We start from the raw sequence: 22,035 nt of genomic DNA, 5'->3' as shown, positions 1-22,035 counted from the left end.
GTCCAGCCGTGGAGGCGCATCTTGTGTGAGTGTGAGTGTGTGTGTGTGTGTGTGTGTGTGTGTGTGTATATAGAGAGACAGCCCCCCACCCCGGCCCGCCGCTCCCTGCCCGCCCCGCCCCGCCTGTCACCCCCGTCCCTCGGAGCCCGCCGGACCCGGCCGGTGAACTCAACAGGCCCGGCCCGGTGCGGGTCAGCGCCGGCGCGGGGCCTGGGGCGGGGGGAGGAGGCGGCGGGGAAGCGCAGAGAGGCTCGGCTTCTTGAGCGGGGCAGGGGCGCCCTCCGCCGTCTAGGGCCACACCACCCTGAACGCGCCCGATCTCGTCTGGTCTCGGAAGCTAAGCAGGGTCGGGCCTGGTTAGTACTTGGATGGGAGACCGCCTGGGAATACCGGGTGCCGTAGGCTTCTTCTTTTTTTTTTTTTTGTTTTGCCTCTTGTTCTGTCCCCTTTCTGGGAGCGAGTCGGCGGCCCGGGGTGGGGGTCACCCCCACCCTCAGCGCCCGCCGCGGTGCCTGGCGCCCCAGCCCGCACCGTGGGGCCTCCTCTTGTCCCAAGCCGCGACACCGCCGTCACGCGGCAGCATGCGTGGCTTCTGGACTGTCAGGTCTCAGACCAAAGGTCTGCTCTGTGGGAACCGACACGCTGGAGGAAACCTTGAGAGTCTGAGAGGGGAGGGAGTTCCAGAAGAAGGCCAGGATGTCATTTTGAGGGAGTATGTGACCAGAACTCGTCCCATTGCTTTTGGGGTTCTATGGGCTACACGTAGGAATCTTTGGTGGTGGCACCTGATGTTGGGGGATCCGGAGTCACACCCAGACCTGCTCCACAGGCCTCCTTTTACTTTTCTCTTCGGATTCATTATGTTTAAAAAGTGTCTCTTATCTCTATGATTGCATTTTCTTTTCTCTCTCTTTTCAAGCAGATGATGGGAGTCCAAGTATTAAGGTGACATGTGTTGCCCGTGCCCCCCTCCCCCCTGTGTTCTTATTCATTAACCTCTGATGTTGTTCCAGCGTATTGTGGGGGTACCAATGTTAAGGTCGGGTACGTTGCCCTCTCCCAGCCTCCCCCCTCGGGTCAGAGCCTCAAGTGCGCCCATCCCCCAGTCGGTGCGCACACACCCCGTTCCTAATGGAGGTGTATGCCCATCCCCTCCCCCCACCCGCCCGACACCCACCCGATGAAGGTGATTCCTCTGTGTCCACTTAGGTGTCCATCGGTTCGTACCCATTTGCTGGTGAGCGCGAGCACGTGGTGCTCGTGTGTCCATTCTTGGGCTACCTGGCTTACTGGAACGGGTTCCAGCTCTGGCCAGGAGAACCACGAGAGGTGCCCTCTCACCGCTGCTCCTCCTAGCTGAATAGCACTCCGTGGTGTCCACGCGCCACATTTCATTTACGCACTCGTGGGTCGATGGGCACTCGGGTCGCTTCCAGGTCTTTGCGATTGTGACTTGTGCCCTGACTCTAACCCTAACCCTTACCCAGCCCGTCTCCTCCTCAGTCCCTGCCTGACTGACTCCTTCCCGCCCGGCCTGTCACCTGTCACCGTCCTCTGCCCCTGCCTGACACGCTCCTCCCCGCCCGGGCCGTCACCGTCCTCGGCCCCTGCCTGACGGGGCTCCTCCGTCGCCTGGGCCTTCCAAGGGCTTGGTGTGGACGCTGGTTCCAGGACGCCCTCCCAGGGACCCGGTAGCAGGGCGGCCGCAGCGTCTCGCGCCACCCAACCGTCCGCCGGCCGGTGGCCGGCGCTAAGTGGCCTGCGGGGGACGTGCCCCCACTGTGGGGCGGGCGCCCAGCCTGGTGTCTTCTCTGAGGCCCCGTGGCTGCTTTTCCCCCCCGCAAGGGGAGAGCCGCGGAGGTGGGGACCGCCTCCTCGTGGGGACGTACACCCAGCTCTCCACGTCGGATTCCGGGGCTCTCTGTCCTGCCAGAAGGCCCAGCTGGCCTGCGGGTCCTTAGAGTGGCAAAAACATCCGAAAACTGAGATTGAGGGTCCGGTGGTTGTCTGCACTTTTGTGCTGGGCACCCCAGGGAGGCCCGGGGGCTGGCTGGACAACGCGGTCTGCTGGGCAGGGGGGGGGTTTGGAGGAGCAACTGATGCCCTTTGCACTTTGGGTAGCAAGTGTCTGAGGTGTCTCTGAGCCCTGCGCCATGTCGGGGGGTGGGGTGGGGGGGTGGGAGGTCGGGGGGGGGTGGAGGAGCAGGAGGAGGAGGAGGAGGAGGTGGGAAGGGCCGTGGCCTGCAGTCGTGTTCCCGGGGTGGCTTCTTCCACAGGCTGCTTGGCCTGGGCTCCCTGCACCTGGGCCTTTGGAGGACTGGCCCTGTGCTTGCCAACGCTTCCCCTGCAGGGACCCAGAGCTGGGAGGTTGCATCTCTCAGCCCTGGGTCGGGCAGAGCCCCAGCGGGCCATGCCCACAACCTCTCTCAGCACGGGTCCCCCAGAAGGCTCCTTTGGGACCAGGATTCTCTTGCGGGTGACTCTTTAAGGTCTGGCCCCTGGATGGAGGGGCACCAGGAGTAGAGGAGCAGGAAGGGGAAGGGGGTGGCCATGCGAGGGGACACTTTCAGGCCAAGTCCCAGCTTCAGCCTGATCCTCCTGGGAACCCCGGGGTGTACGTCACACCTCCTGGTTGTCCCGCTCTGAGACAAGGGCTCTGAGACAAGGAGCCGGGCTTCGCATTCCCCCAGCAGCCAGTCGTGGGCTGAGGACACCTGGGGCGTTGGGAACTCCCTGGCTTCTCCTTGGCTTAACATCTGGAGCTGCTTGTGAATCGTGCCGCCACACACACCCGAGTGCAGGTGTCTTCTGCACAGACTGCGGGCCTCGCTCTTCTGAATGCCGCTAGCTCGCCACCCACCCACGGGTGAACCTGGTCAGGGTACTTTCTCTCGGGGGCAGACTCTGATCCTGGCGGGCTACCGGTGTTTCTGTTTGCTCGTTTCTTTCTTCCATTTCGGGAAAGGCTTCCTTACTGGGTGTGGAAATCTCCTATGCCTTTCCTCGCCTATTCTGTCAGCTTTAAAATTCTCTTTCAGTTGCCACCCTCACAGATGGATTAGGAAACTCTTTCCGGTGCACTCATTAGTGAAATGACCTCAATGAAGCTGGAATCCAATATCTAATCGCCGATTTTTAGCGAGTCCACACGCCAGGGTGGTCGGGGTCCAATGCAGCCCCGGCCAGGCCCAGGCCCCTTGGACTGGGCCACAGGAGGACCCAGAGGAGGGTCCCGGCCCCCACGGTCGCGTTGCCGGCAGTTCTCCAAGGGCTTGGGCGTTTTCCAGAGGTAGGAGATGGAGGGGACTGATTTCTTCAGCGCCCCACAAACCACGCCACCCCACCCATGGGACACATCCCTAGAGAGAGAGAGAGACGCCCCATACACTCGCTCCCCTCCCCCATGCGCTGTGCCCCAGCCCGGGCCCGGGGGAATAGGCGGCAGCCCACCCACAGGGTGGGGGGCGCAGCTGAAAGGGGTTGTGGGGATGGCGGCCCCTGCCTGGGGTCAAAGGGCGGGCGACCCGCGCGTGCGCAATCGGCGGCGGCGGCGGCGGCGGCGGCGGCGGCGGCGGCGGCGGCGGCCACGAGCTGGGGGTGGGCCAGGCGAGGAGAGGAAGGGGGCTGGAAGGTCTCCACCTTGGCGAGTCCAGCCGTGGAGGCGCATCTTGTGTGAGTGTGAGTGAGTGAGTGTGAGTGTGAGTGTGTGTGTGTGTGTGTGTGTATATAGAGAGACAGCCCCCCACCCCGGCCCGCCGCTCCCTGCCCGCCCCGCCCCGCCTGTCACCCCCGTCCCTTGGAGCCCGCCGGACCCGGCCGGTGAACTCAACAGGCCCGGCCCGGTGCGGGTCAGCGCCGGCGCGGGGCCTGGGGCGGGGGGAGGAGGCGGCGGGGAAGCGCAGAGAGGCTCGGCTTCTTGAGCGGGGCAGGGGCGCCCTCCGCCGTCTAGGGCCACACCACCCTGAACGCGCCCGATCTCGTCTGGTCTCGGAAGCTAAGCAGGGTCGGGCCTGGTTAGTACTTGGATGGGAGACCGCCTGGGAATACCGGGTGCCGTAGGCTTCTTCTTTTTTTTTTTTTTGTTTTGCCTCTTGTTCTGTCCCCTTTCTGGGAGCGAGTCGGCGGCCCGGGGTGGGGGTCACCCCCACCCTCAGCGCCCGCCGCGGTGCCTGGCGCCCCAGCCCGCACCGTGGGGCCTCCTCTTGTCCCAAGCCGCGACACCGCCGTCACGCGGCAGCATGCGTGGCTTCTGGACTGTCAGGTCTCAGACCAAAGGTCTGCTCTGTGGGAACCGACACGCTGGAGGAAACCTTGAGAGTCTGAGAGGGGAGGGAGTTCCAGAAGAAGGCCAGGATGTCATTTTGAGGGAGTATGTGACCAGAACTCGTCCCGTTGCTTTTGGGGTTCTATGGGCTACACGTAGGAATCTTTGGTGGTGGCACCTGATGTTGGGGGATCCGGAGTCACACCCAGACCTGCTCCACAGGCCTCCTTTTACTTTTCTCTTCGGATTCATTATGTTTAAAAAGTGTCTCTTATCTCTATGATTGCATTTTCTTTTCTCTCTCTTTTCAAGCAGATGATGGGAGTCCAAGTATTAAGGTGACATGTGTTGCCCGTGCCCCCCTCCCCCCTGTGTTCTTATTCATTAACCTCTGATGTTGTTCCAGCGTATTGTGGGGGTACCAATGTTAAGGTCGGGTACGTTGCCCTCTCCCAGCCTCCCCCCTCGGGTCAGAGCCTCAAGTGCGCCCATCCCCCAGTCGGTGCGCACACACCCCGTTCCTAATGGAGGTGTATGCCCATCCCCTCCCCCCACCCGCCCGACACCCACCCGATGAAGGTGATTCCTCTGTGTCCACTTAGGTGTCCATCGGTTCGTACCCATTTGCTGGTGAGCGCGAGCACGTGGTGCTCGTGTGTCCATTCTTGGGCTACCTGGCTTACTGGAACGGGTTCCAGCTCTGGCCAGGAGAACCACGAGAGGTGCCCTCTCACCGCTGCTCCTCCTAGCTGAATAGCACTCCATGGTGTCCACGCGCCACATTTCATTTACGCACTCGTGGGTCGATGGGCACTCGGGTCGCTTCCAGGTCTTTGCGATTGTGACTTGTGCCCTGACTCTAACCCTAACCCTTACCCAGCCCGTCTCCTCCTCGGCCCCTGCCTGACTGACTCCTTCCCGCCCGGCCTGTCACCTGTCACCGTCCTCTGCCCCTGCCTGACACGCTCCTCCCCGCCCGGGCCGTCACCGTCCTCGGCCACTGCCTGACGGGGCTCCTCCGTCGCCTGGGCCTTCCAAGGGCTTGGTGTGGACGCTGGTTCCAGGACGCCCTCCCAGGAACCCGGTAGCAGGGCGGCCGCAGCGTCTCGCGCCACCCAACCGTCCGCCGGCCGGCGGCCGGCGCTAAGTGGCCTGCGGGGGACGTGCCCCCACTGTGGGGCGGGCGCCCAGCCTGGTGTCTTCTCTGAGGCCCCGTGGCTGCTTTTCCCCCCCGCAAGGGGAGAGCCGCGGAGGTGGGGACCGCCTCCTCGTGGGGACGTACACCCAGCTCTCCACGTCGGATTCCGGGGCTCTCTGTCCTGCCAGAAGGCCCAGCTGGCCTGCGGGTCCTTAGAGTGGCAAAAACATCCGAAAACTGAGATTGAGGGTCCGGTGGTTGTCTGCACTTTTGTGCTGGGCACCCCAGGGAGGCCCGGGGGCTGGCTGGACAACGCGGTCTGCTGGGCAGGGGGGGGGGTTTGGAGGAGCAACTGATGCCCTTTGCACTTTGGGTAGCAAGTGTCTGAGGTGTCTCTGAGCCCTGCGCCATGTCGGGGGGTGGGGTGGGGGGGTGGGAGGTCGGGGGGTGTGGAGGAGCAGGAGGAGGAGGAGGAGGAGGTGGGAAGGGCCGTGGCCTGCAGTCGTGTTCCCGGGGTGGCTTCTTCCACAGGCTGCTTGGCCTGGGCTCCCTGCACCTGGGCCTTTGGAGGACTGGCCCTGTGCTTGCCAACGCTTCCCCTGCAGGGACCCAGAGCTGGGAGGTTGCATCTCTCAGCCCTGGGTCGGGCAGAGCCCCAGCGGGCCATGCCCACAACCTCTCTCAGCATGGGTCCCCCAGTAGGCTCCTTTGGGACCAGGATTCTCTTGCGGGTGACTCTTTAAGGTCTGGCCCCTGGATGGAGGGGCACCAGGAGTAGAGGAGCAGGAAGGGGAAGGGGGTGGCCATGCGAGGGGACACTTTCAGGCCAAGTCCCAGCTTCAGCCTGATCCTCCTGGGAACCCCGGGGTGTACGTCACACCTCCTGGTTGTCCCGCTCTGAGACAAGGGCTCTGAGACAAGGAGCCGGGCTTCGCATTCCCCCAGCAGCCAGTCGTGGGCTGAGGACACCTGGGGCGTTGGGAACTCCCTGGCTTCTCCTTGGCTTAACATCTGGAGCTGCTTGTGAATCGTGCCGCCACACACACCCGAGTGCAGGTGTCTTCTGCACAGACTGCGGGCCTCGCTCTTCTGAATGCCGCTAGCTCGCCACCCACCCACGGGTGAACCTGGTCAGGGTACTTTCTCTCGGGGGCAGACTCTGATCCTGGCGGGCTACCGGTGTTTCTGTTTGCTCGTTTCTTTCTTCCATTTCGGGAAAGGCTTCCTTACTGGGTGTGGAAATCTCCTATGCCTTTCCTCGCCTATTCTGTCAGCTTTAAAATTCTCTTTCAGTTGCCACCCTCACAGATGGATTAGGAAACTCTTTCCGGTGCACTCATTAGTGAAATGACCTCAATGAAGCTGGAATCCAATATCTAATCGCCGATTTTTAGCGAGTCCACACGCCAGGGTGGTCGGGGTCTAATGCAGCCCCGGCCAGGCCCAGGCCCCTTGGACTGGGCCACAGGAGGACCCAGAGGAGGTTCCCGGCCCCCACGGTCGCGTTGCCGGCAGTTCTCCAAGGGCTTGGGCGTTTTCCAGAGGTAGGAGATGGAGGGGACTGATTTCTTCAGCGCCCCACAAACCACGCCACCCCACCCATGGGACACATCCCTAGAGAGAGAGAGAGACGCCCCATACACTCGCTCCCCTCCCCCATGCGCTGCTGTGCCCCAGCCCGGGCCCGGGGGAATAGGCGGCAGCCCAACCACAGGGTGGGGGGCGCAGCTGAAAGGGGTTGTCGGGGATGGCGGACCCTGCCTGGGGTCAAAGGGCGGGCGACCCGCGCGTGCGCAATCGGCGGCGGCGGCGGCGGCGGCGGCGGCGGCGGCGGCAGCAGCGGCGGCCACGAGCTGGGGGTGGGCCAGGCGAGGAGAGGAAGGGTGCTGGAAGGTCTCCACCTTGGCGAGTCCAGCCGTGGAGGCGCATCTTGTGTGAGTGTGAGTGAGTGAGTGTGAGTGTGAGTGTGTGTGTGTGTGTGTGTGTGTGTGTGTGTGTATAGAGAGACAGCCCCCCACCCCGGCCCGCCGCTCCCTGCCCGCCCCGCCCCGCCTGTCACCCCCGTCCCTCGGAGCCCGCCGGACCCGGCCGGTGAACTCAACAGGCCCGGCCCGGTGCGGGTCAGCGCCGGCGCGGGGCCTGGGGCGGGGGGAGGAGGCGGCGGGGAAGCGCAGAGAGGCTCGTCTTCTTTTTTTTTTTTTTTTTTTTTTTTTTTGAGACAGAGTCTTGCTTTGTTGCCTAGGCTAGAGTGAGTGCCATGGCATCAGCCTAGCTCACAGCAACCTCAAACTCCTGGGCTCAAGCAATCCTTCTGTCTCAGCCTCCCAAGTAGCTGGGACTACAGGCATGAGCCACCATGCCCGGCTAATTTTTTCTATATATATTAGTTGGCCAATTAGTTTCTTTCTATTTATAGTAGAGACGGGGTCTCGCTCTTGCTCAGGCTGGTTTCGAACTCCCGACCTCGAGCAAGAGGCTCGGCTTCTTGAGCGGGGCAGGGGCGCCCTCCGCCGTCTAGGGCCACACCACCCTGAACGCGCCCGATCTCGGAAGCTAAGCAGGGTCGGGCCTGGTTAGTACTTGGATGGGAGACCGCCTGGGAATACCTGGGAATACCGGGTGCCGTAGGCTTCTTCTTTTTTTTTTTTTTGTTTTGCCTCTTGTTCTGTCCCCTTTCTGGGAGCGAGTCGGCGGCCCGGGGTGGGGGTCACCCCCACCCTCAGCGCCCGCCGCGGTGCCTGGCGCCCCAGCCCGCACCGTGGGGCCTCCTCTTGTCCCAAGCCGCGACACCGCCGTCACGCGGCAGCATGCGTGGCTTCTGGACTGTCAGGTCTCAGACCAAAGGTCTGCTCTGTGGGAACCGACACGCTGGAGGAAACCTTGAGAGTCTGAGAGGGGAGGGAGTTCCAGAAGAAGGCCAGGATGTCATTTTGAGGGAGTATGTGACCAGAACTCGTCCCGTTGCTTTTGGGGTTCTATGGGCTACACGTAGGAATCTTTGGTGGTGGCACCTGATGTTGGGGGATCCGGAGTCACACCCAGACCTGCTCCACAGGCCTCCTTTTACTTTTCTCTTCGGATTCATTATTTTTAAAAAGTGTCTCTTATCTCTATGATTGCATTTTCTTTTCTCTCTCTTTTCAAGCAGATGATGGGAGTCCAAGTATTAAGGTGACATGTGTTGCCCGTGCCCCCCTCCCCCCTGTGTTCTTATTCATTAACCTCTGATGTTGTTCCAGCGTATTGTGGGGGTACCAATGTTAAGGTCGGGTACGTTGCCCTCTCCCAGCCTCCCCCCTCGGGTCAGAGCCTCAAGTGCGCCCATCCCCCAGTCGGTGCGCACCCACCCCGTTCCTAATGGAGGTGTATGCCCATCCCCTCCCCCCACCCGCCCGACACCCACCCGATGAAGGTGATTCCTCTGTGTCCACTTAGGTGTCCATCGGTTCGTACCCATTTGCTGGTGAGCGCGAGCACGTGGTGCTCGTGTGTCCATTCTTGGGCTACCTGGCTTACTGGAACGGGTTCCAGCTCTGGCCAGGAGAACCACGAGAGGTGCCCTCTCACCGCTGCTCCTCCTAGCTGAATAGCACTCCGTGGTGTCCACGCGCCACATTTCATTTACGCACTCGTGGGTCGATGGGCACTCGGGTCGCTTCCAGGTCTTTGCGATTGTGACTTGTGCCCTGACTCTAACCCTAACCCTTACCCAGCCCGTCTCCTCCTCGGCCCCTGCCTGACTGACTCCTTCCCGCCCGGCCTGTCACCTGTCACCGTCCTCTGCCCCTGCCTGACACGCTCCTCCCCGCCCGGGCCGTCACCGTCCTCGGCCCCTGCCTGACGGGGCTCCTCCGTCGCCTGGGCCTTCCAAGGGCTTGGTGTGGACGCTGGTTCCAGGACGCCCTCCCAGGAACCCGGTAGCAGGGCGGCCGCAGCGTCTCGCGCCACCCAACCGTCCGCCGGCCGTTGGCCGTCGCTAAGTGGCCTGCGGGGGACGTGCCCCCACTGTGGGGCGGGAGCCCAGCCTGGTGTCTTCTCTGAGGCCCCGTGGCTGCTTTTCCCCCCCGCAAGGGGAGAGCCGCGGAGGTGGGGACCGCCTCCTCGTGGGGACGTACACCCAGCTCTCCACGTCGGATTCCGGGGCTCTCTGTCCTGCCAGAAGGCCCAGCTGGCCTGCGGGTCCTTAGAGTGGCAAAAACATCCGAAAACTGAGATTGAGGGTCCGGTGGTTGTCTGCACTTTTGTGCTGGGCACCCCAGGGAGGCCCGGGGGCTGGCTGGACAACGTGGTCTGCTGGGCAGGGGGGGGGGTTTGGAGGAGCAACTGATGCCCTTTGCACTTTGGGTAGCAAGTGTCTGAGGTGTCTCTGAGCCCTGCGCCATGTCTGGGGGGGGTGGGAGTTCGGGGGGGTGGAGGAGCAGGAGGAGGAGGAGGAGGAGGTGGGAAGGGCCGTGGCCTGCAGTCGTGTTCCCGGGGTGGCTTCTTCCACAGGCTGCTTGGCCTGGGCTCCCTGCACCTGGGCCTTTGGAGGACTGGCCCTGTGCTTGCCAACGCTTCCCCTGCAGGGACCCAGAGCTGGGAGGTTGCATCTCTCAGCCCTGGGTGGGGCAGAGCCCCAGCAGGCCATGCCCACAACCTCTCTCAGCACGGGTCCCCCAGAAGGCTCCTTTGGGACCAGGATTCTCTTGCGGGTGACTCTTTAAGGTCTGGCCCTTGGATGGAGGGGCACCAGGAGTAGAGGAGCAGGAAGGGGAAGGGGGTGGCCATGCGAGGAGACACTTTCAGGGGAAGTCCCAGCTTCAGCCTGATCCTCCTGGGAACCCCGGGGTGTACGTCACACCTCCTGGTTTCCCGCTCTGAGACAAGGAGCCGGGCTTCGCATTCCCCCAGCAGCCAGTCGTGGGCTGAGGACACCTGGGGCGTTGGGAACTCCCTGGCTTCTCCTTGGCTTAACATCTGGAGCTGCTTGTGAATCGTGCCGCCGCACACACCCGAGTGCAGGTGTCTCCTGCACAGACTGCGGGCCTCGCTCTTCTGAATGCCGCTAGCTCGCCACCCACCCACGGGTGAACCTGGTCAGGGTACTTTCTCTCGGGGGCAGACTCTGATCCTGGTGGGCTACCGGTGTCTCTGTTTGCTCGTTTCTTTCTTCCATTTCGGGAAAGGCTTCCTTACTGGGTGTGGAAATCTCCTATGCCTTTCCTCGCCTATTCTGTCAGCTTTAAAATTCTCTTTCAGTTGCCACCCTCACAGATGGATTAGGAAACTCTTTCCGGTGCACTCATTAGTGAAATGACCTCAATGAAGCTGGAATCCAATATCTAATCGCCGATTTTTAGCGAGTCCACACGCCAGGGTGGTCGGGGTCCAATGCAGCCCCGGCCAGGCCCAGGCCCCTTGGACTGGGCCACAGGAGGACACAGAGGAGGGTCCCGGCCCCCACGGTCGCGTTGCCGGCAGTTCTCCAAGGGCTTGGGCGTTTTCCAGAGGTAGGAGATGGAGGGGACTGATTTCTTCAGCGCCCCACAAACCACGCCACCCCACCCATGGGACACATCCCTAGAGAGAGAGAGAGACGCCCCATACACTCGCTCCCCTCCCCCATGCGCTGTGCCCCAGCCCGGGCCCGGGGGAATAGGCGGCAGCCCACCCACAGGGTGGGGGGTGCAGCTGAAAGGGGTTGTCGGGGAGGGCGGCCCCTGCCTGGGGTCAAAGGGCAGGCGACCCGCGCGTGCGCAATCGGCGGCGGCGGCCACGAGCTGGGGGTGGGCCAGGCGAGGAGAGGAAGGGGGCTGGAAGGTCTCCACCTTGGCGAGTCCAGCCGTGGAGGCGCATCTTGTGTGAGTGTGAGTGTGTGTGTGTGTGTGTGTGTGTGTGTGTGTATAGAGAGACAGCCCCCCACCCCGGCCCGCCGCTCCCTGCCCGCCCCGCCCCGCCCCGCCCCGCTGTCACCCCCGTCCCTCGGAGCCCGCCGGACCCGGCCGGTGAACTCAACAGGCCCGGCCCGGTGCGGGTCAGCGCCGGCGCGGGGCCTTGGGCGGGGGGAGGAGGCGGCGGGGAAGCGCAGAGAGGCTCGGCTTCTTGAGCGGGGCAGGGGCGCCCTCCGCCGTCTAGGGCCACACCACCCTGAACGCGCCCGATCTCGTCTGGTCTCGGAAGCTAAGCAGGGTCGGGCCTGGTTAGTACTTGGATGGGAGACCGCCTGGGAATACCGGGTGCCGTAGGCTTCTTCTTTTTTTTTTTTTTGTTTTGCCTCTTGTTCTGTCCCCTTTCTGGGAGCGAGTCGGCGGCCCGGGGTGGGGGTCACCCCCACCCTCAGCGCCCGCCGCGGTGCCTGGCGCCCCAGCCCGCACCGTGGGGCCTCCTCTTGTCCCAAGCCGCGACACCGCCGTCACGCGGCAGCATGCGTGGCTTCTGGACTGTCAGGTCTCAGACCAAAGGTCTGCTCTGTGGGAACCGACACGCTGGAGGAAACCTTGAGAGTCTGAGAGGGGAGGGAGTTCCAGAAGAAGGCCAGGATGTCATTTTGAGGGAGTATGTGACCAGAACTCGTCCCATTGCTTTTGGGGTTCTATGGGCTACACGTAGGAATCTTTGGTGGTGGCACCTGATGTTGGGGGATCCGGAGTCACACCCAGACCTGCTCCACAGGCCTCCTTTTACTTTTCTCTTCGGATTCATTATGTTTAAAAAGTGTCTCTTATCTCTATGATTGCATTTTCTTTTCTCTCTCTTTTCAAGCAGATGATGGGAGTCCAAGTATTAAGGTGACATGTGTTGCCCGTGCCCCCCTCCCCCCTGTGTTCTTATTCATTAACCTCTGATGTTGTTCCAGCGTATTGTGGGGGTACCAATGTTAAGGTCGGGTACGTTGCCCTCTCCCAGCCTCCCCCCTCGGGTCAGAGCCTCAAGTGCGCCCATCCCCCAGTCGGTGCGCACACACCCGTTCCTAATGGAGGTGTATGCCCATCCCCTCCCCCCACCCGCCCGACACCCACCCGATGAAGGTGATTCCTCTGTGTCCACTTAGGTGTCCATCGGTTCGTACCCATTTGCTGGTGAGCGCGAGCACGTGGTGCTCGTGTGTCCATTCTTGGGCTACCTGGCTTACTGGAACGGGTTCCAGCTCTGGCCAGGAGAACCACGAGAGGTGCCCTCTCACCGCTGCTCCTCCTAGCTGAATAGCACTCCGTGGTGTCCACGCGCCACATTTCATTTACGCACTCGTGGGTCGATGGGCACTCGGGTCGCTTCCAGGTCTTTGCGATTGTGACTTGTGCCCTGACTCTAACCCTAACCCTTACCCAGCCCGTCTCCTCCTCAGTCCCTGCCTGACTGACTCCTTCCCGCCCGGCCTGTCACCTGTCACCGTCCTCTGCCCCTGCCTGACACGCTCCTCCCCGCCCGGGCCGTCACCGTCCTCGGCCCCTGCCTGACGGGGCTCCTCCGTCGCCTGGGCCTTCCAAGGGCTTGGTGTGGACGCTGGTTCCAGGACGCCCTCCCAGGGACCCGGTAGCAGGGCGGCCGCAGCGTCTCGCGCCACCCAACCGTCCGCCGGCCGGTGGCCGGCGCTAAGTGGCCTGCGGGGGACGTGCCCCCACTGTGGGGCGGGCGCCCAGCCTGGTGTCTTCTCTGAGGCCCCGTGGCTGCTTTTCCCCCCCGCAAGGGGAGAGCCGCGGAGGTGGGGACCGCCTCCTCGTGGGGACGTACACCCAGCTCTCCACGTCGGATTCCGGGGCTCTCTGTCCTGCCAGAAGGCCCAGCTGGCCTGCGGGTCCTTAGAGTGGCAAAAACATCCGAAAACTGAGATTGAGGGTCCGGTGGTTGTCTGCACTTTTGTGCTGGGCACCCCAGGGAGGCCCGGGGGCTGGCTGGACAACGCGGTCTGCTGGGCAGGGGGGTGGTTTGGAGGAGCAACTGATGCCCTTTGCACTTTGGGTAGCAAGTGTCTGAGGTGTCTCTGAGCCCTGCGCCATGTCGGGGGGTGGGGTGGGGGGGTGGGAGGTCGGGGGGGTGTGGAGGAGCAGGAGGAGGAGGAGGAGGAGGTGGGAAGGGCCGTGGCCTGCAGTCGTGTTCCCGGGGTGGCTTCTTCCACAGGCTGCTTGGCCTGGGCTCCCTGCACCTGGGCCTTTGGAGGACTGGCCCTGTGCTTGCCAACGCTTCCCCTGCAGGGACCCAGAGCTGGGAGGTTGCATCTCTCAGCCCTGGGTCGGGCAGAGCCCCAGCGGGCCATGCCCACAACCTCTCTCAGCACGGGTCCCCCAGAAGGCTCCTTTGGGACCAGGATTCTCTTGCGGGTGACTCTTTAAGGTCTGGCCCCTGGATGGAGGGGCACCAGGAGTAGAGGAGCAGGAAGGGGAAGGGGGTGGCCATGCGAGGGGACACTTTCAGGCCAAGTCCCAGCTTCAGCCTGATCCTCCTGGGAACCCCGGGGTGTACGTCACACCTCCTGGTTGTCCCGCTCTGAGACAAGGGCTCTGAGACAAGGAGCCGGGCTTCGCATTCCCCCAGCAGCCAGTCGTGGGCTGAGGACACCTGGGGCGTTGGGAACTCCCTGGCTTCTCCTTGGCTTAACATCTGGAGCTGCTTGTGAATCGTGCCGCCACACACACCCGAGTGCAGGTGTCTTCTGCACAGACTGCGGGCCTCGCTCTTCTGAATGCCGCTAGCTCGCCACCCACCCACGGGTGAACCTGGTCAGGGTACTTTCTCTCGGGGGCAGACTCTCATCCTGGCGGGCTACCGGTGTTTCTGTTTGCTCGTTTCTTTCTTCCATTTCGGGAAAGGCTTCCTTACTGGGTGTGGAAATCTCCTATGCCTTTCCTCGCCTATTCTGTCAGCTTTAAAATTCTCTTTCAGTTGCCACCCTCACAGATGGATTAGGAAACTCTTTCCGGTGCACTCATTAGTGAAATGACCTCAATGAAGCTGGAATCCAATATCTAATCGCCGATTTTTAGCGAGTCCACACGCCAGGGTGGTCGGGGTCTAATGCAGCCCCGGCCAGGCCCAGGCCCCTTGGACTGGGCCACAGGAGGACCCAGAGGAGGTTCCCGGCCCCCACGGTCGCGTTGCCGGCAGTTCTCCAAGGGCTTGGGCGTTTTCCAGAGGTAGGAGATGGAGGGGACTGATTTCTTCAGCGCCCCACAAACCACGCCACCCCACCCATGGGACACATCCCTAGAGAGAGAGAGAGACGCCCCATACACTCGCTCCCCTCCCCCATGCGCTGTGCCCCAGCCCGGGCCCGGGGGAATAGGCGGCAGCCCACCCACAGGGTGGGGGGCGCAGCTGAAAGGGGTTGTGGGGATGGCGGCCCCTGCCTGGGGTCAAAGGGCCGGCGACCCGCGCGTGCGCAATCGGCGGCGGCGGCGGCGGCGGCGGCGGAGGCGGCGGCCACGAGCTGGGGGTGGGCCAGGCGAGGAGAGGAAGGGGGCTGGAAGGTCTCCACCTTGGCGAGTCCAGCCGTGGAGGCGCATCTTGTGTGAGTGTGAGTGTGTGTGTGTGTGTGTGTGTGTGTGTATATAGAGAGACAGCCCCCCACCCCGGCCCGCCGCTCCCTGCCCGCCCCGCCCCGCCTGTCACCCCCGTCCCTCGGAGCCCGCCGGACCCGGCCGGTGAACTCAACAGGCCCGGCCCGGTGCGGGTCAGCGCCGGCGCGGGGCCTGGGGCGGGGGGAGGAGGCGGCGGGGAAGCGCAGAGAGGCTCGGCTTCTTGAGCGGGGCAGGGGCGCCCTCCGCCGTCTAGGGCCACACCACCCTGAACGCGCCCGATCTCGTCTGGTCTCGGAAGCTAAGCAGGGTCGGGCCTGGTTAGTACTTGGATGGGAGACCGCCTGGGAATACCGGGTGCCGTAGGCTTCTTCTTTTTTTTTTTTTTGTTTTGCCTCTTGTTCTGTCCCCTTTCTGGGAGCGAGTCGGCGGCCCGGGGTGGGGGTCACCCCCACCCTCAGCGCCCGCCGCGGTGCCTGGCGCCCCAGCCCGCACCGTGGGGCCTCCTCTTGTCCCAAGCCGCGACACCGCCGTCACGCGGCAGCATGCGTGGCTTCTGGACTGTCAGGTCTCAGACCAAAGGTCTGCTCTGTGGGAACCGACACGCTGGAGGAAACCTTGAGAGTCTGAGAGGGGAGGGAGTTCCAGAAGAAGGCCAGGATGTCATTTTGAGGGAGTATGTGACCAGAACTCGTCCCATTGCTTTTGGGGTTCTATGGGCTACACGTAGGAATCTTTGGTGGTGGCACCTGATGTTGGGGGATCCGGAGTCACACCCAGACCTGCTCCACAGGCCTCCTTTTACTTTTCTCTTCGGATTCATTATGTTTAAAAAGTGTCTCTTATCTCTATGATTGCATTTTCTTTTCTCTCTCTTTTCAAGCAGATGATGGGAGTCCAAGTATTAAGGTGACATGTGTTGCCCGTGCCCCCCTCCCCCCTGTGTTCTTATTCATTAACCTCTGATGTTGTTCCAGCGTATTGTGGGGGTACCAATGTTAAGGTCGGGTACGTTGCCCTCTCCCAGCCTCCCCCCTCGGGTCAGAGCCTCAAGTGCGCCCATCCCCCAGTCGGTGCGCACACACCCCGTTCCTAATGGAGGTGTATGCCCATCCCCTCCCCCCACCCGCCCGACACCCACCCGATGAAGGTGATTCCTCTGTGTCCACTTAGGTGTCCATCGGTTCGTACCCATTTGCTGGTGAGCGCGAGCACGTGGTGCTCGTGTGTCCATTCTTGGGCTACCTGGCTTACTGGAACGGGTTCCAGCTCTGGCCAGGAGAACCACGAGAGGTGCCCTCTCACCGCTGCTCCTCCTAGCTGAATAGCACTCCGTGGTGTCCACGCGCCACATTTCATTTACGCACTCGTGGGTCGATGGGCACTCGGGTCGCTTCCAGGTCTTTGCGATTGTGACTTGTGCCCTGACTCTAACCCTAACCCTTACCCAGCCCGTCTCCTCCTCAGTCCCTGCCTGACTGACTCCTTCCCGCCCGGCCTGTCACCTGTCACCGTCCTCTGCCCCTGCCTGACACGCTCCTCCCCGCCCGGGCCGTCACCGTCCTCGGCCCCTGCCTGACGGGGCTCCTCCGTCGCCTGGGCCTTCCAAGGGCTTGGTGTGGACGCTGGTTCCAGGACGCCCTCCCAGGGACCCGGTAGCAGGGCGGCCGCAGCGTCTCGCGCCACCCAACCGTCCGCCGGCCGGTGGCCGGCGCTAAGTGGCCTGCGGGGGACGTGCCCCCACTGTGGGGCGGGCGCCCAGCCTGGTGTCTTCTCTGAGGCCCCGTGGCTGCTTTTCCCCCCCGCAAGGGGAGAGCCGCGGAGGTGGGGACCGCCTCCTCGTGGGGACGTACACCCAGCTCTCCACGTCGGATTCCGGGGCTCTCTGTCCTGCCAGAAGGCCCAGCTGGCCTGCGGGTCCTTAGAGTGGCAAAAACATCCGAAAACTGAGATTGAGGGTCCGGTGGTTGTCTGCACTTTTGTGCTGGGCACCCCAGGGAGGCCCGGGGGCTGGCTGGACAACGCGGTCTGCTGGGCAGGGGGGGGGTTTGGAGGAGCAACTGATGCCCTTTGCACTTTGGGTAGCAAGTGTCTGAGGTGTCTCTGAGCCCTGCGCCATGTCGGGGGGTGGGGTGGGGGGGTGGGAGGTCGGGGGGGGGGTGGAGGAGCAGGAGGAGGAGGAGGAGGAGGTGGGAAGGGCCGTGGCCTGCAGTCGTGTTCCCGGGGTGGCTTCTTCCACAGGCTGCTTGGCCTGGGCTCCCTGCACCTGGGCCTTTGGAGGACTGGCCCTGTGCTTGCCAACGCTTCCCCTGCAGGGACCCAGAGCTGGGAGGTTGCATCTCTCAGCCCTGGGTCGGGCAGAGCCCCAGCGGGCCATGCCCACAACCTCTCTCAGCACGGGTCCCCCAGAAGGCTCCTTTGGGACCAGGATTCTCTTGCGGGTGACTCTTTAAGGTCTGGCCCCTGGATGGAGGGGCACCAGGAGTAGAGGAGCAGGAAGGGGAAGGGGGTGGCCATGCGAGGGGACACTTTCAGGCCAAGTCCCAGCTTCAGCCTGATCCTCCTGGGAACCCCGGGGTGTACGTCACACCTCCTGGTTGTCCCGCTCTGAGACAAGGGCTCTGAGACAAGGAGCCGGGCTTCGCATTCCCCCAGCAGCCAGTCGTGGGCTGAGGACACCTGGGGCGTTGGGAACTCCCTGGCTTCTCCTTGGCTTAACATCTGGAGCTGCTTGTGAATCGTGCCGCCACACACACCCGAGTGCAGGTGTCTTCTGCACAGACTGCGGGCCTCGCTCTTCTGAATGCCGCTAGCTCGCCACCCACCCACGGGTGAACCTGGTCAGGGTACTTTCTCTCGGGGGCAGACTCTGATCCTGGCGGGCTACCGGTGTTTCTGTTTGCTCGTTTCTTTCTTCCATTTCGGGAAAGGCTTCCTTACTGGGTGTGGAAATCTCCTATGCCTTTCCTCGCCTATTCTGTCAGCTTTAAAATTCTCTTTCAGTTGCCACCCTCACAGATGGATTAGGAAACTCTTTCCGGTGCACTCATTAGTGAAATGACCTCAATGAAGCTGGAATCCAATATCTAATCGCCGATTTTTAGCGAGTCCACACGCCAGGGTGGTCGGGGTCCAATGCAGCCCCGGCCAGGCCCAGGCCCCTTGGACTGGGCCACAGGAGGACCCAGAGGAGGGTCCCGGCCCCCACGGTCGCGTTGCCGGCAGTTCTCCAAGGGCTTGGGCGTTTTCCAGAGGTAGGAGATGGAGGGGACTGATTTCTTCAGCGCCCCACAAACCACGCCACCCCACCCATGGGACACATCCCTAGAGAGAGAGAGAGACGCCCCATACACTCGCTCCCCTCCCCCATGCGCTGTGCCCCAGCCCGGGCCCGGGGGAATAGGCGGCAGCCCACCCACAGGGTGGGGGGCGCAGCTGAAAGGGGTTGTGGGGATGGCGGCCCCTGCCTGGGGTCAAAGGGCGGGCGACCCGCGCGTGCGCAATCGGCGGCGGCGGCGGCGGCGGCGGCGGCGGCGGCGGCGGCGGCGGCCACGAGCTGGGGGTGGGCCAGGCGAGGAGAGGAAGGGGGCTGGAAGGTCTCCACCTTGGCGAGTCCAGCCGTGGAGGCGCATCTTGTGTGAGTGTGAGTGAGTGAGTGTGAGTGTGAGTGTGTGTGTGTGTGTGTGTGTATATAGAGAGACAGCCCCCCACCCCGGCCCGCCGCTCCCTGCCCGCCCCGCCCCGCCTGTCACCCCCGTCCCTTGGAGCCCGCCGGACCCGGCCGGTGAACTCAACAGGCCCGGCCCGGTGCGGGTCAGCGCCGGCGCGGGGCCTGGGGCGGGGGGAGGAGGCGGCGGGGAAGCGCAGAGAGGCTCGGCTTCTTGAGCGGGGCAGGGGCGCCCTCCGCCGTCTAGGGCCACACCACCCTGAACGCGCCCGATCTCGTCTGGTCTCGGAAGCTAAGCAGGGTCGGGCCTGGTTAGTACTTGGATGGGAGACCGCCTGGGAATACCGGGTGCCGTAGGCTTCTTCTTTTTTTTTTTTTTGTTTTGCCTCTTGTTCTGTCCCCTTTCTGGGAGCGAGTCGGCGGCCCGGGGTGGGGGTCACCCCCACCCTCAGCGCCCGCCGCGGTGCCTGGCGCCCCAGCCCGCACCGTGGGGCCTCCTCTTGTCCCAAGCCGCGACACCGCCGTCACGCGGCAGCATGCGTGGCTTCTGGACTGTCAGGTCTCAGACCAAAGGTCTGCTCTGTGGGAACCGACACGCTGGAGGAAACCTTGAGAGTCTGAGAGGGGAGGGAGTTCCAGAAGAAGGCCAGGATGTCATTTTGAGGGAGTATGTGACCAGAACTCGTCCCGTTGCTTTTGGGGTTCTATGGGCTACACGTAGGAATCTTTGGTGGTGGCACCTGATGTTGGGGGATCCGGAGTCACACCCAGACCTGCTCCACAGGCCTCCTTTTACTTTTCTCTTCGGATTCATTATGTTTAAAAAGTGTCTCTTATCTCTATGATTGCATTTTCTTTTCTCTCTCTTTTCAAGCAGATGATGGGAGTCCAAGTATTAAGGTGACATGTGTTGCCCGTGCCCCCCTCCCCCCTGTGTTCTTATTCATTAACCTCTGATGTTGTTCCAGCGTATTGTGGGGGTACCAATGTTAAGGTCGGGTACGTTGCCCTCTCCCAGCCTCCCCCCTCGGGTCAGAGCCTCAAGTGCGCCCATCCCCCAGTCGGTGCGCACACACCCCGTTCCTAATGGAGGTGTATGCCCATCCCCTCCCCCCACCCGCCCGACACCCACCCGATGAAGGTGATTCCTCTGTGTCCACTTAGGTGTCCATCGGTTCGTACCCATTTGCTGGTGAGCGCGAGCACGTGGTGCTCGTGTGTCCATTCTTGGGCTACCTGGCTTACTGGAACGGGTTCCAGCTCTGGCCAGGAGAACCACGAGAGGTGCCCTCTCACCGCTGCTCCTCCTAGCTGAATAGCACTCCGTGGTGTCCACGCGCCACATTTCATTTACGCACTCGTGGGTCGATGGGCACTCGGGTCGCTTCCAGGTCTTTGCGATTGTGACTTGTGCCCTGACTCTAACCCTAACCCTTACCCAGCCCGTCTCCTCCTCAGTCCCTGCCTGACTGACTCCTTCCCGCCCGGCCTGTCACCTGTCACCGTCCTCTGCCCCTGCCTGACACGCTCCTCCCCGCCCGGGCCGTCACCGTCCTCGGCCCCTGCCTGACGGGGCTCCTCCGTCGCCTGGGCCTTCCAAGGGCTTGGTGTGGACGCTGGTTCCAGGACGCCCTCCCAGGGACCCGGTAGCAGGGCGGCCGCAGCGTCTCGCGCCACCCAACCGTCCGCCGGCCGGTGGCCGGCGCTAAGTGGCCTGCGGGGGACGTGCCCCCACTGTGGGGCGGGCGCCCAGCCTGGTGTCTTCTCTGAGGCCCCGTGGCTGCTTTTCCCCCCCGCAAGGGGAGAGCCGCGGAGGTGGGGACCGCCTCCTCGTGGGGACGTACACCCAGCTCTCCACGTCGGATTCCGGGGCTCTCTGTCCTGCCAGAAGGCCCAGCTGGCCTGCGGGTCCTTAGAGTGGCAAAAACATCCGAAAACTGAGATTGAGGGTCCGGTGGTTGTCTGCACTTTTGTGCTGGGCACCCCAGGGAGGCCCGGGGGCTGGCTGGACAACGCGGTCTGCTGGGCAGGGGGGGGGTTTGGAGGAGCAACTGATGCCCTTTGCACTTTGGGTAGCAAGTGTCTGAGGTGTCTCTGAGCCCTGCGCCATGTCGGGGGGTGGGGTGGGGGGGTGGGAGGTCGGGGGGGGGGTGGAGGAGCAGGAGGAGGAGGAGGAGGAGGTGGGAAGGGCCGTGGCCTGCAGTCGTGTTCCCGGGGTGGCTTCTTCCACAGGCTGCTTGGCCTGGGCTCCCTGCACCTGGGCCTTTGGAGGACTGGCCCTGTGCTTGCCAACGCTTCCCCTGCAGGGACCCAGAGCTGGGAGGTTGCATCTCTCAGCCCTGGGTCGGGCAGAGCCCCAGCGGGCCATGCCCACAACCTCTCTCAGCACGGGTCCCCCAGAAGGCTCCTTTGGGACCAGGATTCTCTTGCGGGTGACTCTTTAAGGTCTGGCCCCTGGATGGAGGGGCACCAGGAGTAGAGGAGCAGGAAGGGGAAGGGGGTGGCCATGCGAGGGGACACTTTCAGGCCAAGTCCCAGCTTCAGCCTGATCCTCCTGGGAACCCCGGGGTGTACGTCACACCTCCTGGTTGTCCCGCTCTGAGACAAGGGCTCTGAGACAAGGAGCCGGGCTTCGCATTCCCCCAGCAGCCAGTCGTGGGCTGAGGACACCTGGGGCGTTGGGAACTCCCTGGCTTCTCCTTGGCTTAACATCTGGAGCTGCTTGTGAATCGTGCCGCCACACACACCCGAGTGCAGGTGTCTTCTGCACAGACTGCGGGCCTCGCTCTTCTGAATGCCGCTAGCTCGCCACCCACCCACGGGTGAACCTGGTCAGGGTACTTTCTCTCGGGGGCAGACTCTGATCCTGGCGGGCTACCGGTGTTTCTGTTTGCTCGTTTCTTTCTTCCATTTCGGGAAAGGCTTCCTTACTGGGTGTGGAAATCTCCTATGCCTTTCCTCGCCTATTCTGTCAGCTTTAAAATTCTCTTTCAGTTGCCACCCTCACAGATGGATTAGGAAACTCTTTCCGGTGCACTCATTAGTGAAATGACCTCAATGAAGCTGGAATCCAATATCTAATCGCCGATTTTTAGCGAGTCCACACGCCAGGGTGGTCGGGGTCCAATGCAGCCCCGGCCAGGCCCAGGCCCCTTGGACTGGGCCACAGGAGGACCCAGAGGAGGGTCCCGGCCCCCACGGTCGCGTTGCCGGCAGTTCTCCAAGGGCTTGGGCGTTTTCCAGAGGTAGGAGATGGAGGGGACTGATTTCTTCAGCGCCCCACAAACCACGCCACCCCACCCATGGGACACATCCCTAGAGAGAGAGAGAGACGCCCCATACACTCGCTCCCCTCCCCCATGCGCTGTGCCCCAGCCCGGGCCCGGGGGAATAGGCGGCAGCCCACCCACAGGGTGGGGGGCGCAGCTGAAAGGGGTTGTGGGGATGGCGGCCCCTGCCTGGGGTCAAAGGGCGG

General features: G+C 63.1%; 5 non-coding genes and 1 pseudogene across 5 annotated transcripts; all 6 read left to right on the top strand.

Annotated features, from left to right (window-relative positions):
- The first annotated feature begins 286 nt into the window (after positions 1 to 286).
- LOC142868650 (5S ribosomal RNA) lies at positions 287 to 405 on the top strand. The gene has a single exon (XR_012917595.1). It is a non-coding gene; the product is annotated as a 5S ribosomal RNA (ribosomal RNA).
- A 3,538-nt stretch (positions 406 to 3,943) lies between these two features.
- Positions 3,944 to 4,062, top strand: LOC142868649 (5S ribosomal RNA). Its single transcript, XR_012917594.1, has one exon. It is a non-coding gene; the product is annotated as a 5S ribosomal RNA (ribosomal RNA).
- Positions 4,063 to 7,914: 3,852 nt separating this feature from the next.
- On the top strand, positions 7,915 to 8,033 carry LOC142868691 (uncharacterized; annotated as a pseudogene).
- Positions 8,034 to 11,510: 3,477 nt separating this feature from the next.
- Positions 11,511 to 11,629, top strand: LOC142868648 (5S ribosomal RNA). The gene has a single exon (XR_012917593.1). It is a non-coding gene; the product is annotated as a 5S ribosomal RNA (ribosomal RNA).
- A 3,514-nt stretch (positions 11,630 to 15,143) lies between these two features.
- LOC142868647 (5S ribosomal RNA) lies at positions 15,144 to 15,262 on the top strand. The gene has a single exon (XR_012917592.1). It is a non-coding gene; the product is annotated as a 5S ribosomal RNA (ribosomal RNA).
- Positions 15,263 to 18,801: 3,539 nt separating this feature from the next.
- LOC142868646 (5S ribosomal RNA) lies at positions 18,802 to 18,920 on the top strand. Its single transcript, XR_012917591.1, has one exon. It is a non-coding gene; the product is annotated as a 5S ribosomal RNA (ribosomal RNA).
- The last annotated feature ends 3,115 nt before the right edge of the window (positions 18,921 to 22,035 follow it).

Source organism: Microcebus murinus, unplaced genomic scaffold (assembly GCF_040939455.1).
Source record: "Microcebus murinus isolate Inina unplaced genomic scaffold, M.murinus_Inina_mat1.0 scaf036_hap2_Mmur4.0, whole genome shotgun sequence".
Taxonomy (NCBI): Eukaryota; Metazoa; Chordata; class Mammalia; order Primates; family Cheirogaleidae; genus Microcebus; species Microcebus murinus.
This window is presented reverse-complemented; position numbering and strand designations above follow the sequence as displayed.